We start from the raw sequence: 9,554 nt of genomic DNA, 5'->3' as shown, positions 1-9,554 counted from the left end.
AAGAGTGGATGAATAAGAGTGGATGAATAAGAGTGGATGAATAAGAGTGGATGACTAAGAGTGGATGACTAAGAGTGGATGACTAAGAGTATATGAATACGATTATATGAATAACAGTGTATGAATAAGAATGCATGAATACGAGTATATGAATAAGAGTGTATGAATAAGACTGCATGAAGAAGAGTGTATGAATAAGAGTGTATGAATACGATTTATTCATGTATTTTATTATATAAAAATGGGAGCCATTACCTCCCTGCTTGGCACTCAGCATCAAGGGTTGGAATTGGGGGTTGAATCACCAAAATGATTCCCGGGCGCGGCCACCGCTGCTGCTCACTGCTCCCCTCACCTCCCTGGGGGTGATCAAGGGTGATGGTTCAAATGCAGAGAATAATTTCGCCACACCTAGTGTGTGTGTGTGTGACAATCATTGGCACTTTAACTGAACTTTTAATGATGTTATTCATATTATTCAGATTGAAAAGCTTAAGGGGCCGCATGTGGCCCCCGGACGTTCATTTGCCCAGGTCTGTGCTAAGGTGATCTCTAGAAGTGGTCCACACTCCATGTCAGTAGGTGGCGGTAATGCACACCAGAAGGTTGCTTGCCAACCTGCTATAAAAACAAAAGAAGAAGAAGAAGATCCACACTTCCGGGTGGTGATGACGTCGCGTCGTGACGTCATATTTCAAAATGGCAGAGCCCGCGGAAAGACCCCCTGGAGTCGACTCCATTTCCCAAGAAAAGATGTCAACAGCGCGACTTGTAACAATTATAAGGCCGAGGAGGGTTATTTGAACACACACCATTCAATTATTATAAATGAAAGTCACGTTTTTTAACCGCTCCGGTCTCGTCCCAGCGGAAGTGACGCTAGCACGTCATCAGAATACAACAGGTTGCTAACTAACACGCCTCCTATCATGTCAGCGCTGTTATTTGTTCCAATGTCATTCATTCCTTCTCATTTAGATCAACACGACGAGAGAGACATTCTGCCGCTAGACAAAGGTCACCGAGCAGCGACGAAGTTTGCATTTTCGGTAGGTGAGTGTTCAATTGTCCTCCGAGAAAAGTTGCATGAAGTCATTCTATTACACAGGTGAAAGTCATACACACATAATATGCTGGAAAAGTCCATTCATGTAAGCAATTAACTTCAAATGTCAAACTCATTTGTGATGTTAAAGGGAAAACAATACTTAACTTAAATGTATTTATATTATTCAAATGTGAATTATGCTGTATAATAGACTGTATTTATGTTATTGACATGTGAATAATGCTGTATAATCAGTGTTGGGACTAACGCGTTACAAAGTAACTAGTAGTCTAACGCGTTATTTTTTATATTCAGTAACTCAGTTACCGTTACTACATGATGCGTTACTGCGTTATTTTATGTCATTTCTTATGTAGTATCGGCTAAAAACAGAAGATCTGAGTGTGTTTTATTGGAGAGTTGCAGTGTCGTCCTTCTGAATGATTCCCGGGCGCGGCGCCGCTGCTGCCCACTGCTCCCCAAGGGGGTGGGTCAAATGCAGAGGACAAATTTCACCACGCCTAGTGTGTGTGTGTGACAATCATTGGTACTTTAACTTTAACTTAACTTAATTCTTCCTGTGTCACAACGGGGACAAGAGAAGAGGCGCTGTGTGTGTGTGTGTGTGTGTGTGTGTGTGTGTGTGTGTGTGTGTGTGTGTGTGTGTGTGTGTGTGTGTGTGTGTGTGTGTGTGTGTGTGTGTGTGTGTGTGTGTGTGTGTGTGTGTGTGTGTGTGTGTGTGTGTGTGTGTGTGTGTGTGTGTGTGTGTGTGTGTGTGTGTGTGTGTGTGTGTGTGTGTGTGTGTGTGTGTGTGTGTGTGTGTGTGTGTGTGTGTGGAGAGGGGTGGGGGGGGGGCGTGTCTGTGTTTACTTACAAGACATCATGGTGGAGCTGAAGCAGAGTTTCTTAACATGGAGATATTCTAGACTGACCATGTGTCTTCTTTTGCGGGGCTGTCCGGGCGGAGTTTCTTAAATGCCTCAAATGTCCGGCAGGGTTGCGTATATTTTCAATGTACGTTCAGGGTTAAGATGGGGTTAAAAACAAAACTAATTGTGCACACGCAGCAGCATTCGTGAGGGAGGGACAGAGAGAGCGAGGGAGTGGATTGATTGATTGAGACTTTTATTAATAGATTGCACAGTACAGTACATATTCCGTACAATTGACCACTAAATGGTAACACCCGAATAAGTTTTTCAACTTGTTTAAATCGGGGTCCACATTAATCAATTTATTTCAAACTGTCATTGCTCAAAGCATAATATTGAATCAAAATCAATGTTATTATGAATTATTGACCTATCCAAGGTTCCCATTACTTCACATCAAATATTCCACTTTGAAAAATATTTTTGGTGGAAGATTTTGCATATTTTGTGTGTTTGCCATTAAAAACATAGTTTTGTTCGACAAAAAAGGGCGGAAAACAAACAGACAAAAAAACAACATAACTAAAACATTTTGAAATGAGGGATAGATCTGAAGTTGATGTAGACTCCAGAGATTTAAGCGTTAAATATAAAATGTTTGTATGCCCTGGCACACCATTATCATCATTTCATGACCCAAGCAAAACACTTTTTACACTTTTATACTGAAATAAATACACCTACAACTTATTCAATAAAAACATAGAAAAAACTACCAGCAGCGGTAAAGTTTAGATCCATGAAGGAAAGAAGAAAGTGAATGAATGTTTATAACTGAATACATTTACATATGTATACAAATTTGTTTTCTTTCTTTATTATTTTTTTTTATGAATTAAGTAACGTTTATGACAACCTTTTTCCAAAACACAATATATAATGTGAGATATAACAGGATAATGCATACGTTTATCTTTTTTGTTGTCAAAACGCTTACCAAAAAGTGGGACCCCAAAAATTTACTGTAGGACCCCATTTTTATGACTTGATGGGGTCCCTGGGACCCCATTTTGAAAATTCCTAGCGCTGATCAACAGATTGTATTATTCTCCAGTGCAATAACAGTACTTAAATGAAGGCTTAAAGGGCATTAATGGTAGCTTTAAAAAAAGAAAAAGAAAAAAACAAGTAACTAAATAGTTACTTTTCACAATAACGCATTACTTTTTGGTGTAAGTAACTGAGTTAGTAACTGAGTTGCTTTTGAAATAAAGTAACTAGTAACTGTAACTAGTTAATGGTTTTCAGTAACTAACCCAACACTGTGTATAATAGACTGTATTTATATTATTCACATGTGAATAATGCTGTATAATAGACTGTATTTATATTATTCACATGTAAAAAATACCTTAGTGTTTATTTTTATTGTGAGCGAACTGTGGTGCTGAATTTCCCCGAGGGATCAATAAAGTACTTTCTATTCTATTCTATTCTAAAAACATCCAAATCCATTGCTATTCTTTATATAAAGTAAGACACATGCTGAATAAGAAATATCTGCACATGATTCCTTGAGTAATTCGATTACAAAATACATTAGAGGAATTGTTGCTGCCTCGAGGTGTCGTACATATTTTTTTTTACGGCATTTTGCCTGGTTCACTAAACAGTAGTCAAAGCTCACGTTTCGCACAGACTGTTTAGGTGTTGCACAGCGTGTTTACGTCACAGATCATCCCCCCCTTGCACTGCACGACACCGCTCTTTTAAGTACGCTCGAGTTTAGAAAACGTTTAAACGGCACCGTATGATAATCATCAAAAACGCACGAGAGACAAGAACTTTGTTTATGCGGTCACACCACACAGCACATAGGGCTGTGAGCGCACCTGTTTTTATTAGCACATACACATTTTTAGCTGTGCGTGTCAGCCTTCAATAATGAAAACAGGCGTTTAGGAAATAAGACGATTAGGCCAACCACAATAATTGAGGGCACATCTTAACGTGTATAATTAAACAAAATGATGATTTATTCGAATAATCGATCGGGATATTCGATAGAATACTCGATTACTAAAATATTCGATAGCTGCAGCTGTAGTTATATTATTCTTTTATTTTTCCATATCTAACATACTGTGTTGAACTTTGGGGAAATGTTTATAGAACAAACACAGGCTCAATAATTCAACTTGAAAAAAGGGTCATTAGAATAATACACAAGGCTGGCTACGATGAACCTACCAATCCATTATTCGTAAGTTCTAATGTAGAGGTGTCAAACTCGTTTTAGATCGGGGGCCACATGGACAAAAATCTACTCCCAAGTGGGCCGGACTGGTAAAATCAAGGCACGATAACTTAAAAATAAAGACAACTTCAGATTGTTTGTTTTTTTCTTTGTTAAAAATAGAGCAAGCACATTCTGAAAATGTACAAATCATAATGTTGTTGTTTTTTTTACACTTACATGTTGCGGTTAATAGTATTCTACCTTTATTTGTCGATATGTATACTTTCTGATTAAATGATGTGATAATGTTCATCAGTCAACTCATTGCTGTTCATTTTTAATCTATTAAGATCAAATAATAATATGTTATTTAAATGGAGGCTTCTCACATGATGAGATAACTTCTGGAAATGACTGGCTCATAAGGGTCAAAGGTATAAATGTGTGTGTCCAAGTTAAAGGAAAAGGCAGGCTGTCTTCTTCTAATGGATTTATTACAATCTTTACAAGCTGGGTAACGTTTGCTGTGGTCTGGAACAACATGGCGCACAAACAACTATCAGAAATGCAGCCAATATTACGTACAGATCATGTGTCATGAGACATGCAAATATAAATGAAATGCACAGAGGACATAAGTAAAGGAAATTAAATGAGCTCAAATATTCCTACAAACGAGTCATAATGATGCAATATGTACATACAGCTAGCTTAAATAGCATGTTAGCATTGATTAGCTTGCAGTCATGCTCTGACCAAATATGCCTGATTAGCACTCCAACAAGTCAATAACATCAACAAAGCTCACCTTTTGTGCATTCGCGCACAGCGTAGAACGTTTGGTGGACAAAATGAGACAAAGAAGAAGTGGCATAAAACACGTCTTTCTGTGGCAGCGTCGGAGAAAGTTGTACATGTAAACAAACAACAATGAGTTCAAGGATCGCTGAAATTAGTAGGACAAAACAGTGCTTGCTAAATACTCTCATCAGTGAAGCATGTTTAACATAAACAGTGGGACTTCTAACAATTAGGAAGGTTTGTGTCATGTTTGTTCTCCTACAGAAAATATATTCAAATAAAAATGTTCTTCATCTTTTTCCATTTTCACACATCTCTGAAAGAGGTCCAGGGAGCCACGAGGGCGGTGCTAAAGAGACGCGGGTTGCTGACCCCCGGCCTACACCCTGGACTGGCCGCCAGTTCATCACAGGACACATGAACAAGCCTTCGCCCTCAAATCAGAGAAGTATTCATTTACTCTAACATGATTTTTATTCAGTTCAATGCATTTATTGTCATTGTCATAGTGAATAACACACACACTGCATAGTAACCATGTATCAAAAATGCGTTAGGTGGTGCAATCCTGACCCATGAAACGCGTAAACACAAAGGGTGCCACGAACGATGCACAAAATTCACAGTCTGGTATGGATCGGTACTTGAGCGGCGCCGTTCCATACATTTTTTCAATACCCAAAAGAGGGAAATGTTCATGCCTTTTTTTTAACTTGTAGTTTATTGAAATTGTCGTTGTCCACGACAGAAAACGGTCGGCAAGGCGAGTTTATTTACAGAGCACAGTTCGTACTACAGGCAGGCCAGTCTAGTACCCGCACTCTTTTACTACGAAGCCACGCTGTTGTAACACGTGCAGAATGTGGCTCGGCGATATCTTACTGAAATAAGCAGGGGCGGCCATGAAAAAGACGTCGCTTGGATGGCAACTTTTGTTGCTCCAAAACCTGTATGTACCTTTCAGCATTAATGGTGCCTTCACAAACGTGTAAGTTACCCACTAATACACCCCCATATCATCAATCTTTATTGCAGACCTTAAGATCCATTTAAACATATAAAAACAGAATATAATACATTAAAAAACAAAACAATAAAAACATACATTAAAAACAAAACAAAACAAGTTTTCCATACAATTACAGACGCTGGGTTTTCAACTTTGCGCCTAGAACAATCCGGATGGTTCTTTTCCTCTTTGGACCGGAGGACACGACGTCCACAGTTTCCAAAAACAATTTGAAATGTGGACTTGTCAGACCACAGAACACTTTTCCAGTTTGCATCAGTACATCTTAGATGAGCTCGGGCCGAGCGAAGCCGGCGGCGTTTCTGGCTGTTGTTGATAAATGGCATTCGCTTTGCATTGTAGAGTTTTAACTTGCACTTACAGATGTAGCGACCAACTGTAGTTACTGACAGTTGTTTTCTGAAGTGTTCCTGAGTCCATGTGGTGATATCCTTTACACACTGATGTCGCTTTTTGATGCAGTACCAACACAAATACAACTTTGAAACTACGTGCTTTCTGAGAAGATTACCGTAGTAACTAGTATATCATGCAAAAGCGCAGATTCCAACCAATCAGTCCATCTCAGATGAGCTCGGGCCGAGCGAAGCCAGCGGCGTTTCTGGGTGTTGTTGCATTTATCAACAACACCCAGAAACGCAGAGTTTTGAGGACGAAAATGAATTGATACCATTTTAGAATAAGGCTGTAACATAGCAAAATGTGGCAAAAAATGAAGCGCTGTGAATACTTTCCGGATGCAGTGTACAGTATAAAGGGCAGATCAATAGAAGTGATAATTAGACGTTGCAGTTCATGGGTGGGATGTGAGAGAGGGTCACTGCCTGAGGATACAGACGAGCTGTTGGCAAGTTGTCCTGGCACGTATAGACCTGTTCCTTCTACCTGAGGGCCGCAGGTGAGGAGCAGGGTGTTGTTGGTCACGCAGGATGCTGTGCACTCGCCTCAGACAGCAGGTAGTGTAGACTGTGCCCATCTCTGGAAGACTTGATTTTTTTTCAGCTGTTTTAATCACCGATTAGAGAGTCTGCTGTCATGGCACACTTATAAAAGCTCACTCTTACACTAGGAAGCGGAGTCATTCATTGCGCTTTACCTGACACATGAAACGTGACAAATACGATCGCTGAGATGAAAGGGATCAGGCCCGTGAACAGGTTCTATCCGGATGAATTTGCTAAGTATACAAATGAGCTGAAATTTTTCTATGAAAAAAACTGCTGTTTTAAATGTGTCCACTAGATGTGGCAATGGCAATTCTTTGTATCTTTGTAGATGATGCTACATACAGTATGTACAAAAAAAATAAAACACATGATGTTAGTGCAACAGTCGAAGAAAATTAGCAAACTACATAAATAACATCCTGTAATTTGATTTTGATATTTTTTTTTTTATCTTGTTAGATTGAAAATGAACACCAATGAGTTGACTGATGAACATTATCACGTCATTTATTCAGAAAGTATAAATAACGACAATTAAAGGTAGAACACTATTAACTGCAACATGTAAGTGTAAAAAAACAACATGATTTGTTTATTTTTGAGAAATTCTATTTTTAAACCAAGAAAACAATCTGAAGTTGTCTTTATTTTTAAGTTATCGTGCCGTGATTTTACCAGTCCGGCCCACTTGGGAGTAGATTTTTCTCAATGTGGCCCCCGATCTAAAATGAGTTTGACACCTCTGGCCTAGATAAATTGGTAAACATCCTCACAAATATTGATATAAAGCATTACCGTATTTTCCGGACCATAGGGCACACCGGAATATAAGGAGCACTGCGGATGAATGGTCTATTTTTGATCTTTTTTTCATATATAAGGCGCACCGGATTATAAGGCGCATTAAAGGAGTCATAATATATATATTTTTTTCTAAATGTAAAAGACTTCCTTGGGGTCTACATAACATGTAATGGTGGTTCTTTGCTCAAAATGTTGCATAGATGATGTTTTACACATCATCTTCAAGCCGCTTCCGGGTGCGCCGTTTTGTGGGCGGTCTTATTTACGTGGCTCACCTTCGGCAGCGTCTTCTCCCCGTCATCTTTGTTGTGAAGTGTCAAAAGATGAAGCTAACTGTTTTAATGACATTCAGACTTTACTTCAATCAATAACGGAGCAGCATCTCCTCATCCAGAAACAACAACACCAGAAATGTGTCCCGTGAAAAACCGTCCGACCAGAACTCTAATAACTAAAGTTCCTTGGGTGAATAATGGTAACTCACTACACCGGTATGTTTTAGGGCTTTCATGGCGAGTTTACTGACTGAAATAAGTCATAACTTTACACTGCTTTTTATTAGAAATGGCAACAGCAGAGGATGGATGTCCCATAACAAGGTGGAGAAAAAGAAGAAGCTTATCGACTACGGTGTCGGCACGGACTACAAAGGCGGACCTGCACAAATTTTCAGGTACCAGAAGGTAAGAAAAGTTTCTTTTGCATAATATTGCGAAACAAAACACCAGAAAATATGTCTTACCTTATACACACACCATAATAATACTCCTATGTTGAAGCACAGTACAATCCATCAAGCGGTGCAGTTTCATAGCTGACCAAAGTCCTACTAAAACATTTTGATAGATTTTTGAGCGCCGTGTGTAATGTTCTATATTTTCAAGGGAGCATATACAATGTTGGTGTTGTTTACTTGAGTCATATTGCGGTCTACACGAAATCAAATCAAATCAATAATGGAGCAGCATCTCCTCATCCGGAAACAACCACACCGGAAATGTGTCCCGTGAAAAACCGTTCAACCGGAACTCTCTAATAACTAAACTTCCTTGGGTGAATAATGTAAACTCACTACACCGGTATGTTTTAGCGCTTTCATGGCAAGTTTACTGACAGATATAAGTGAGAACTTGACACTACTTTATATTAGAAATGGCAACAGCGGAGGATGAATGTCACATAACAAGAAGATAGAGAAAAAGAAGAAGCTTATTAACTACAAAGGCGGACACACAATTTTTCAGGACTCATGCAGATCCCAAATACAGATCAGCAGGTACCAGAAGTTAAGAAAAATTGCATAATATTGCGAAACAAAACGCCAGATAATGTCTTACCTTATACACACACCATAATAATAGTCGTATGTTTAATGCGCCGACAATCCTTCAAGCGGTGCGGCTTCATAGCTGACAAAAGTCGTGCTAAAACATTTTGATAGATTTTTGAGCGCCGTGTCTAATGTTCTATATTTTCAACGGAACATTTAAAATGTTGCTGTTGTTTACTTAAAACCCATCATAGTGCAGGCTACATGTATCTCTTATGTTTGACTGCCATCTACTGCTCACACTTATAATTACACCATGTACCAAATAAAATAGCCTCGAGGTGGGTAAGCTCAACCAAACTTGTTCATTACATTAGGCGCAACTGTGTAAGGCGCACTGAGAAATAAAAAAGGATTTTAAATGCGCCTTATAGTCCGGAAATTACGGTAAACGCATTGGCCAAAAAGTGCATTGTGTGTCCTCGCCGCGATCTATTTTACATTGTTGAAATGTCGGCAAAGCAAATGTGAGTATGTGAAGAA

At 39.0% G+C, this 9,554-nt stretch overlaps 1 long non-coding RNA gene across 3 annotated transcripts; it reads left to right on the top strand.

Annotated features, from left to right (window-relative positions):
- Positions 1-357: 357 nt before the first annotated feature.
- Positions 358-8,304, top strand: LOC133647762 (uncharacterized). Of its 3 annotated transcripts, XR_009825763.1 has the most exons (4): positions 358-904; positions 979-1,053; positions 5,284-5,408; positions 8,136-8,304. It is a non-coding gene; the product is annotated as an uncharacterized LOC133647762 (long non-coding RNA). The 3 variants fall into 3 exon arrangements; XR_009825762.1 differs by lacking the exon at positions 8,136-8,304 and having other exon boundaries at positions 979-1,049; positions 5,284-6,290; XR_009825761.1 differs by lacking the exon at positions 8,136-8,304 and having other exon boundaries at positions 5,284-6,290.
- Positions 8,305-9,554: the final 1,250 nt, after the last annotated feature.

This window comes from Entelurus aequoreus, linkage group LG04, assembly GCF_033978785.1.
Source record: "Entelurus aequoreus isolate RoL-2023_Sb linkage group LG04, RoL_Eaeq_v1.1, whole genome shotgun sequence".
Lineage (NCBI taxonomy): Eukaryota > Metazoa > Chordata > Actinopteri > Syngnathiformes > Syngnathidae > Entelurus > Entelurus aequoreus.
Note: the sequence above shows the minus strand (reverse complement) of the source record. Positions and strands in the feature narration are given on the sequence as shown.